At 51.3% G+C, this 10,922-nt stretch overlaps 1 long non-coding RNA gene across 1 annotated transcript; it reads left to right on the forward strand.

The window, feature by feature from the left end:
- Positions 1-498: 498 nt before the first annotated feature.
- Positions 499-4,527, forward strand: LOC140849739 (uncharacterized). The gene is made up of 3 exons (XR_012131911.1): positions 499-652; positions 2,991-3,194; positions 4,417-4,527. It is a non-coding gene; the product is annotated as an uncharacterized lncRNA (long non-coding RNA).
- Positions 4,528-10,922: the final 6,395 nt, after the last annotated feature.

Genomic DNA, 10,922 nt, shown 5'->3' on the forward strand with positions numbered 1-10,922 from the left:
TTGCAGGAAACCAGTCAATTTGGAAATAAACATAACATTCATTTTTGGCAAAATCGTCTAGATCTCTCAACTTAATAAATTACCAAAAGTCAAAACATTTTCCTACTCACATTTCCTGCCTACCTGTAGATAAAGGTGATGCTTTATCCTATACTGGCAATGTCAGTGTTATTTGCAAAAACTGTAGAAATTGTGATTTTCTGTAAAAGCTAAGAGGGTTATTTTTTTGAAAATTAAACTTTTTCTAACAATTTTAAACCCAGGTGAGCATCAGAATCTCTTGTCTGAGCATTAAGGAAACTGCAGCTCCAGGCTGCTCCTGCCCCCGCCAAGCCAACCTTGCTGGGAAAGACGCCTGGATACCCCATTTAAAAAACATTCTGTAGAGAAAATCTAAGTTTCACTTGCATTGCCCACTGCACACGTGTGGGCAATATGTTGTTACTGACTCTATAAAGAGCTCCTCCCAGGGCTCTGGGCTGCATGGCTGCAGGAGAGCAGAGGCTGGAGCGGTGGCGGCACCGAGGACAGAGGCTGAGACGGCTGCAGGGACGGAGAGGCCCAGAGGCACTGACCGGTTTGCTGCACGCAGACTCGCTCTGAGGCAGACAGGATACTAGCACTCGACCTGCCACCGTGGGAATAAAGTTAGGTACAAACCCTTTCACCCCAAGAACATTCTGTTGTCATTTCTTGGTCTCACTGAATCCACAGTGAACTTGCCGGGGCTGAAACCCACTGGTGAGACAATTCCTAGGGTGGTTTCTGTCTTTGGATGGTTGTTTAGAAGCCATTGCTTAAGTCTGTGGGGATGATGTTTCCATGCGGGGCTGGGGCACTTGCCCAGGGGGGAGGCATGTGTCCCCAAGCCTACGGACTGGCATGACCACGGTCTGTGTTTGGACAGTGCTGCTGGGTCACGCTGCAGGTGTACTTTTTCCTGGACAGGCTTCCCATTTGTCCGTTTGCCTGGCTGTCTCCACCCCCATTCAGTGGTCTCAGGATAGGCTTTTACAGCAGAAATTTAGAGAACTTGATGGTTGAGTTTCAGAGCTGCCCTCAGATACCCATGCAGGACTCCCAGGCTGCCAGAAAACCCGTCTTGCATCCAAGAAGAGCAGCTCTGGCTCGCCGAATCCACAAAGAGAAACACATGATCAATTGGTCAAAACGCGTTTCCCCACTTGTCCAGGCTCAACAAACGCCCTCTACGCTTGGGGCCGGAAAGATCTTCGAGGAAAGTCCTGTGATGCTGAGGGGCCTCCCTCGTGCGGGGTCCTGCACCCTATGCCCTGTGCCGACCCCTGCTGGAATGCCCCAGTGGTCTGGGGACTGGGAGGAAAGGGCCATGCCCAGCCTCCCCCTTGGACTTTGGGGTCCCACTGAATCACTCTCAGCCAGCAGGGTGTGCCAAGGGAGGCAGGTGTGGGGCAGCCACCAATCTCCTGTCAGCTCTGGGGGGCAGGGGCAACCAATACCCAATACCCACCCAACAGGAGCCCAGGAGTAGTTGAGGTGGAGGCAGAGTGACTCTGATTTGTCTGACCTCCAGGACTAAGAACACATGTGTGTTGTTTTAAGCCACTCAATTTGTGGTAATTCGTTAAGGCAGCCATGGGAAACGTACACACACCTTTAACTCATAACAATTTCTTTTTCTGAACGCTGGGTAGCTGGAGGCCATTGCCTTATCCTTTAGGGTGTGATGGTCGTGGACAAGAAGCCAAGAGTGAGGAATGAGAAAAGAGTGGGCCCTGCAGGCTCAGGAGCCGTGGGCTCCTGCTCTGGGTCTGTGGTCGGCAGGTGGGGACTCTGGCCCCCAGGCCACGGATGAAACAGAAGAGGCCCCATCTCATCTTCCCCTGCCACCTCGACACTTTTTTGAAGCTAAATTGAGGTAAAACTCAAGAAAAAGCTTTGTGATTGTTTAAGGATTTCCCCAAGATGTCTATGAAAATGTGGGAGCAACACTTCTAGGCAGATTCCTTATGGTCCAATTCAAAGATCTGAGTTGTTTTCCATATTTTCCTGAAATAAGGCTGTGCCATAAACATAAAAGAGTACAATAAACAGAGTGTCTCCCTGAAAGTTGATTTGAATTTATGCTGTGTAGCCTACAATTCGGGTGCCAAGAGCTGAGGAAATACAGATGGGCGCTCTTCACCTGGACAATTTAGCAAAATAGCTGAAAAGCATTTTCACAATGGCCTTCAGCCAAGCAGGGTGGTGGGTGCAGGTGCTCAAGGGAAAATAAGAGGTTAAACCACCTGGGGTCTCATTGCTTTGGCCCAGACCAGGTCCTCTGTAAGGAGCGGAGCCTGGGAACAGGCTGTAGAGGGGCCTGACCCCAAAGGCCTGTGGGAATCACAGAGAGCCCCAGACTTAGGGACCCCCCTTTAGCCACTTCATTTCTTCTTGAATCTTAGCCTCAGTCACAGTTTGCTACGTGGTTTATTCAAGGGCTTGAATTCATCTCCCAAGTAAATTGCTTTGGTCTTTCTGGAAATACAGACGCTTGCAGCAATTCTATAAAATAGCTTAATCTTGCAAGAATGAGGAGGCTGTCAGAGGGAAGCCGTCTGGGGAGACTCACACGCAAGAGCCCAGGGCCCCTCTCTGCCTCTGCACCAGGAGGAGGACCAGGTGTGGTGTGTGCAGCCTCTCCCCTCACCCCCGGGGACTGCAAGCCTTAAGCAGCACCAGGAAGGATCCACCGAGGCACGTGCAGAGCCGGCCACCCACCTGCTCCGGGCCCTTCCCCAGCCCAGTAGCTCTCGCCCGTCAGCTCTCCCACCTGTACTTGCCCTGATGAGGGGCCCGGCCTCTCCGACAGAGTTTTGGGACCAGGGTTCCCCTTGTGCCCCAGAACAAACTTGTCCTGCCCTCCTCCAAACCCCTCTGGTCTCGCCCATGAGAAAGCACAAGTTTGGAGATGCCCATCGGGCAGCAATGTTAGGGGTGATAATGCTATAAAAGCAACTGATTTCTAGGAGTGGCTCTTCTGGAGATGGGGAAACTGCTCAGATTCTGTGGGTCTCAGCTGCTCCCCGGCAAGAGGCAGACGGCCCTGCGGACCCTCTGAAGCCGTCGGCATGCGTCTCAGGACACGAGAAGTCCACACAGCTGAAGTTCCTGGTTCGCCGTTTGCGGTTTCTAAGCCCAGCTCTGCCCGGGAGTGGGCCGGCCGTAGGCAGGTATGCAGACGCTCTGTGCTGAATGTTCTCACCCACGGGAGACGGGCAGTCATGTCTGTCTTGTACGTTGTTTTGAAGAATAAATTAAATGAGGTTCTGTAGGTGAAGCTTTTGGCATGATGCCAAGCAAACTGTGAATGACAGATAGTATGATAGTTATTTCATACGCTCCTAAGCCCCAAATGAGTTATTTTTAACATCATCTTAAAGATGAAAAAACTGATTTGACAGATTCATTTTTACAGAAGCCTTGAGAAACATACTCCCAGCTCACCCCCTAGCCTAGAGGGTGAAATTTCTAAGTATTAAATCGGATCATGCCAACTATCTTCCTTAAGATCTGGTGATGGATTCCCATCACTGTCAGGACAGAGTTCAAGAATGTGGCCCCAGCACCCAAGTCCTGTACCCCCAAGTCCCAGATGATGCAGACAGATGTCCTCTTCTGGTGGGGCCAGGCACCCCAACCCCTGACTTGCACAAATATCTCCTCTTGGAAAGCTCCCCACCTCCGGTGTCACCCCTGTCATTTCTCACCTGGACAATCGCAGCAGCTCCGTGCATGTCCACCCCTTCCTTGCCAGCTTACACAGTCGTCTGCTGGAAGACGCATCTCCCACAGCCTCCCACTGCCCCCAGGCGTTCGGGTCTCCAACCTCTTGGCATCTAGTGAGTGTCCAGGACTCTTGACCCTGTTTGCTCGCCATTGCCCCCCAGCCAAGCCAGGCTCTGGCACGTGTTACGGACGGAGCCAGTGTCCGGGGGCATGTGCTCTGAGGTGCTCCTGGCGGGGTGGGGGAAAGCCCTGAGAACCTCCCCCAGTCCTGGGATCTGTGGGTTCCCTGTCTTTTGAGGGTGGTGGTTCTCCTCTGAGGAGCTGCCGAGGATGGAAAGGCAGGTGGGGTCCAGGCCTGCACCCCGAAGTCACAGGCCCCACCGACAGAGCTGGGAGCCGACTTACTGCTCACCCAGGAGTGGCCCTGAGGCCCAGGGTTTTCGGGAACCATCTGCAGGAAGGTGTCCTGGGAAGCCTGACCCTGCTCATCGACATAACACTTTATTCTGGCAATGGGAGGCGAGTCTTTAAAATGTAGGCCAAGAATCACAGCACACGTACAGCCACTCAATGAGGAGTTGATAAGAGCCAGACCCAAGACTTCACTTCAGATCTGACACCCCAGAAGAGGAGGTCGATCCTGAAAAGTATTTTTATGTTCCCTAGGATCCTCATTTCACCCGGACTCCACTTCGCAGACTAAGGGCCAGCTGAGTGTGTGCTTCCAGAAGGACACCCAGACCCATGGCGGTTAACTGACAGCGAGCTCCTGCAGGAGGCAGGCAAGTCACAGGGCTGCAGGAGGCATGTCCGAGGGGGCGAGCGCCAGCTGGCTCCCAGCACCCTGGCTCCTGGGCTCGGTACGCACTGCCCCCTGTGGTCTCTCAGGCCACACTGGGTCCTGGGAGGCCTGGCAGGGTCCCAGGCTCTGGCCGAAGGCTGGGGTTGGGCTGCAATGCACTTTGCCTGGCTGAGCAAGGGAGAGGTTTGACAAGGGCCCAGTGCAGGGGAGCCAGCCTGGCTGGGCAGCTCTGCAGCTGGTGAGCCACCTTGCCCAGCCGCCTTCCACGGCGGCTCAGCTGGTGTGTGAGGTCACACTGAACCTGTCAAATAGGCCATGTTGGAAAGTAAACTTACGGCCAGTGTGCTCTGGAGGGAAAAGCAGAGCATGCATTTGGGAGGGGGCGTTATTAAAGAAGAGTTCTTTGATGCGCAAATACATATGGCTTCCCTGCTGTCATTAGCACAGGCCTCGCTGGGCGAGCACTGGGCTGAGCCAGGCTCTGGGCTGAGGCTGGGGGTGTAGCAGTGGCAGGACCCGCCGACTGCGCTCTGAGGGTGGGCTCCTGATCTCTTTGCTCTCTCGTGTATGTTTGATCTAAAACTTCTCTGCTTAAGAGGGAATGTATTAGTTTGGGCTTCTGTGACAAAACACTACAGGCTGGGTGACGTAAACAGTGGACAGTTCCACCTGACGGATGTCCTCACGGAGCTGGCACTGTGTTGGGGGCCCAGGGCCTGGCGCCCATGGCATCGCGGGGCTCTGCACCATGGTGTGCCCGACCCAGGCCTGGCCGTGGACGTTGCACGTTCACCGGCTGAATTACCTGTTGTCGGCGTCAGCCAGCCGATGCTTGGTTTCTGCTTCCTTCATGGGCCAAGTTCCCAGCTGTTAAGCCAGTGTCTCAGGCAAGTGGTGTGCCGGGATGATGTGTGATAGTAATGCTTTTCATCTAGAGTCTGACTTCTTCTACTTTTCCCCCCATGTTGCTATTATACATAACACATCCTGGCATTACACTGTATTGTGCTTGGTGGCCTGCTTTTCATTCATCAGAATTTTGTTCTATTAAATGCTTTCTTAAATTGTTTTATAAATGGCTAGATGTTGCTCTATTATATTAATGCACCATAATTTACTTAACCAAATATTAATATTTTGCCACTATAGGCAATGCTGGGGTGGACTTCCTTAGACATGAATTTTGTGTGGCACCTCTCTGATCATTTCCTGTGATTAAATTTCCAGAAGAGCTTCAGAGTTTGATACAATTTTTATTATTTATGCGTACATGGACAAATTCTCTCTAGAAATCTTTACCATTCATACTCCCAGCACTAGTACAAGGAAAGGTACATTTCTGTTGTCTCTTCTTAGACCCATGTGATCAGTTATTGAATATTTTGCTCATGTGATAGGCAAAAGAAATGAAAAGGAATCTCATTTTAGTGTGAATTTAATTTATTCCTCGTGACATTAAATGCTTAATTTTTGCTTTGAGTACCTACTGGAACCTGTCTCTCATTCATTCAGAATATTTCAGTTATTTAAACCCATTGATCTTGCACTGAAATCTGAGGGAATTTCTGGATCCTATGTTAATTCTATGTTTAACTTCTTGAGGAACCCCCAAACTGTCTTCCCCACTGGCTGAGCCATCCCACCTTCCTACCACCAATGTACAACGGTTCTAACTTCCCCGCAGGGCATACTTATATTAAAAAAATTATTGTTTACATGAAATTCCAAATTAACTGGGTGCCTTGTATTTTCATTTGCTAAATCTGGCAACCGCCTTTTAAATAAACGAGTTGATGACTATTCAAAGAATGGATAAGAATTATGAATGGATGAGTCACATACTATCACAATGTTGGTGATGACGGGAAAATGTGCAACCTCCCTCACGTAGAGCAATATAATAATATAGAACTGTGTTAAAGGCTGTTAAATTAACATATTAAAAAAAACTGTAGTCTTTAATGCTATTGGGGATATTGTGTGCTACGACCATAAATTGCTGATGGCAGTATAAGCTGGTGTGGGTCCTTGTGAAAATAATTTGACTGTATATGAAAAAAGCCCGTAAAAACCTGAGCAACCTCAGACACAGTAAATTCAGCTCCCAGGAGTGTGCCCCGAGGAAGAGCTTGCACGGGCAACAGTCAGAAACTGACCCCGTGGTCATCCTCTACCAGTGGCCAGAGGACTTGATTATAACCCAAGTCTCCTTGAAGTCTTCCCTGCCCCCCATAAAGGCAGAAAAGGAAATAGCGACGCAAACATGAGCAGAGAACGGAGCACAGCAGCCTGTCTGGGCCAGGAGTGTGAGTGTGGGCGTCCTTCACGCTGACACATAGGATCACAAGGCATAGTAGAGGGGAGATGGCCAGTGACTAAAAATGGAAAGAACAAGGTAAAGTTGTTTGATTTTGTTTGAATTACACATTTAAAAAGTAAGTAATGGAGAGCGAAAAAGACCTCAAATGGGAAGAAATTGACAATGGTGGACATCATACCCTGTGGAAGCACGTGGCTGCGGCGTTGACCTGGGTGGCGCCGGAGGTCTGGGCTTAGGCCCCTTGAAGTGTTCCGATGGGTCCTGCACGTCCCCACTGCCAGCTCGTGCTGGGCTCTCGCTTACCCGCACGCCCGCCTCACGTTGGGCTCAAAGTCACGCTAGGTTTGAGGCTGGCTTCCTTCCAGCCCCGTGGCTGCAGCACTTGCATCTCACTTACCCAGTGTAAGCACTTCATCCTTCCTGAGTATTTCACTGTTGGGATTCTCCGAGCATGAAAGGTGTCACATGAAGCCAAATTGCCTTCTTCCCGTTTTATAAAATGTCTCTGATTCCTCATCACTCCACTTTGAAGGGAACACAATGGGTGTATTCAAGCCCTCTCCACATGGACTCCTGCGTAAATATATTGTAAACGTCTTGCTTTGTTCAAAGAGTTGACAGCTATCTTATGGTGAAAGTACCTCGGAGATATTCATGCTGACTGAATATCCCCCAAGTCAGATTTCAAGGAGCAGAGACCCTTTCAGAGACCAGACAAGCACCAGAACCTTCTGTGAAAAGCACCGATCTAATAGCTGCTGTACGTATTACGGGCATTTAACGCTTGCATTTATGAATTATGCTCTGCTGAATTTTCACTTGGATTCTGCCTTCCTGATTCCTTTGTGGAGAAGAGAAGAAGCGTGGATGGGACAGCAAGCCCTGCATCTTTGATTCTACTTAGCTTTCCACAGAACACCCCTCCGCTTCATACAACAGCCTCCAATGAACGGTGGACGTCCAGAAGGTCGAAGGCCCCAGAAGAAGTTGACTGATAAGAACCAGTCCGCCTGCTCACCTGAGTTCTGAGCTAAGTCTTTATTGACACAAGGACAGTTCATTAATTTTCTGTCACCAAGAACAAACTTGGAATCAAGTTCTGATTTTTAATTTTACAAACAGATTCAAATAAGTCAGTGAGAGAAAGCTGCCTCTGAAATTTCAGCGCTGAGGCACGCCCTGGATGGCATCACCCGGCTGTGCCAGCACGATTCACCGGCAGAGGCTCCGTTATTGGGTAAGAGTGTGCAGTGAGTAGGCAAAGAGGCCATTGGCTCTTTCCTAAGGTGGGTAAGGAAACCTCAAAGGCAGCTCCCAGGGCCCCCCCCAGTGAGGCAAAGCTCTCAGAGAGAAAAGACCCATCCGTGCACCGGCAGCTCTCCGCTGGCAAGGCAGAAGCCATCTTCACGGCCCGCTGCCTCCCTGCCCGGCACAGCCATGCACAGATTGCTCTCGAAGGCCAGTTGTGCACTAAGCTGGGCCCAGGTTTTACTTTTATTGGGGAGTGTAGTTTCAAGGAGGAGAGAATTTAAATAAACAGCCATAATTCGCTTTATGATTACAGCCCTAATGAGCAGCAGGCTTCAGGCGCCTGCGTGTGTAGGAGGGTAGCCAGTGTTGGCTGGCTGACCCCTCAGTCAGTGCATGTGACCGTCTAACTATGTATATGCAGCAGTACTCGGCTGCCAACTCATGGATCCCGCGTCAGAGTCTCCAAGCTTAAATCTCCTAAAACCGGGGTAAGTGGCAGGGAGAGAGAGAGGGAGGGGGAGCCTCTAGAAGTCGAAATGAAGCAGCTGTAGGACTAGAAGAGAGCATCTGTGACCGTGGCAGCCACGCCAGCCACATGCATCCCCATGTGGACGTCTGAGCACACATGGAACTCCCTCAATCACACCTCCTCTCCCAGCTCCAGGGAGGTGGCCAAGTGCTTCCCGTCCAGGATGAGGTGAGGGTCCTTCTCATTTATAATGAGAGTCCTTATGTTTTTGCTCAGGAATGTATAATCAAAGCCCCAAATTACAATGGCTTGTCTGGGTAACAACAGCCGTAGGACAGGCAGGTATCGAGAGACACTGGATTTGCTCCTGAGAGCTTGGCCCGGGGCTTTACATCAGGGCCTGAGGGTCCCTGTGCCAAATGATTGAATCTGTCCGGGCTGCGCAGAGTGGGTGGGGGAGCCCTGGGGAGCACAGGGGAAGCAACTTAGAAGGGTGGTGGCTGACTGTAACTCCCCAGCCATTTCAGCAGCAGACCGATACCCAGGGGGCAGTCATAGGTAAGAGCACAGAGTCTCCCATGACTGCCCAGCTGCGTCATTCAGGAGGAAATGGCTTACTTGAGGGAGAATTGCAGGAAAGAGACTAAGTGACATGTTCTGTGCTGGAAATGCGAGAGAGGTGACTTCCAGATTGTGTTGGGAGCAGGAACTACACACTCCCCTCAGATGCCTGCAGAGGAAAGGGGGTGTGTCAGCCTCACACAGAACATTCTAGAGTCAGGAGAGATTCACCTGTGGCATAAGTGGGCCTCTGGATGGGTCCTCTGGACACCTCCGTGTGAGCTGGCTCCCCTCTTGGACTCAACGTGGCTACCACGGCACCGGCCACACTCTGTGCACACCAGGCGAGGGCCTGAACAATGCGCATCAACCAGGGTCTGGAACTCCTTAGGCCAACTCAGGTCCCAGGCAGGGTGCCTGTTGGGCGCGGTCTTCCTGGAACAATGCATACGATGCAGGGTTAATTAGAATCCAGTCCCTCCCACCCGTAAAGCGTCCAGGTTCTGTGCCCCAGCCCTGACCAGTCATGGAGCAGGCACACGCCATGAGGCTGATGGGCTCAGGTCACTTAAAACTTGGAAAAGGGGTCTACCTTCTTCATGTCACAAGGCATTGAGATTTGAGGCCTGTTGCGGGGGTGGACGGAGGTTGAGGATGTCCCCTTGTGAGCCCACGGGAAGGCTTTGCACCTCCTTGCACCTCCGCCCCTTTGAGGGTTGGGCCAGCTGGGCCTCAGTGTCGGCGATAGTCCAGGATGGTTCTGAAGGTCACTGCCAGGTTTCTCTTCCTGATTCCACATGTGCTTCAGTTATTCTTCAACATGTAAGTTTCAGGAACACAAAACTTGTGAGCGTGGTACTTGTATAGATTTAAAAACCTTTACTTATTGAACATTTCTGACACAAAAAGAGAGAAGTAAAATGAACACCCCACAGGCATTCCCCAAATTCAGTGATGACCAACACAGGACCCATCTTTCTCCATGCCCCACCCGTCTGCCAGCTGGACCCGCCCTAGGTTAGTTCAAGGCACATCTCAGACGGTGGGTTTTGTTTGACTTTTATAAACATCAGCATTTTAGCCTCTGAGAAATAGTGGGTATTATTTTCTCCTTGGTCTCTCAGCTTTCAAATTTAACCTGCTGAGCATTATAGCTTAAACCTCATATTTAAGCTAATTAATAGGTACTGGTTTGTTTTCTCATTAGGCAGCTGATTAGTTTCTCTGTAGGAATAGAATGTTGATGTATGGGAAGCAGACCTTGTCTGTAACACGGCCCATTTGGACTGAGTCCCCAAAACCAGCCAGCCATTCCCTCCTTATAACGGGGCTGGGTGCTGCCCACCCAGGGTGCAGCTGGCCGCTCAGTCTCGGGTCCCTCTCTCCAGAGACCTGGGGCATGCTGCCAAGATGTCAGGTGAGGTCCAGGGGGTCTCCAGCAAGGCCTGAGGTGCTGTCACCAGCTGAGGGGCTCCTGACGCTGTGGATGTGGTCTCTGTCCCTGTGTGGTGAGCCAGGCCCGCCCCCACTCTGAGGGAAAGATGCTGTGAGCACGGTCCCCGGCGCGGCGAGGGGAGGCCGGGCCCCAGGGGCGAGGTGTCCTCTGTGTGCAGGTATGAGCAGAAGCTTGGCGCTCACCGCCTCTACCTCCGGTCAGCACGCTGCGGCAAGTGTCTTCCATGGAATTCTGCACCTGCTGCTGGTTAAGCTCCCGAGCAACACGGATCCCCACCTGGCTGCCGCGGAGGGAGCCTCCCCTGGGTCCCACC

Source organism: Manis javanica, chromosome 5, assembly GCF_040802235.1.
Source record: "Manis javanica isolate MJ-LG chromosome 5, MJ_LKY, whole genome shotgun sequence".
Taxonomy (NCBI): Eukaryota; Metazoa; Chordata; class Mammalia; order Pholidota; family Manidae; genus Manis; species Manis javanica.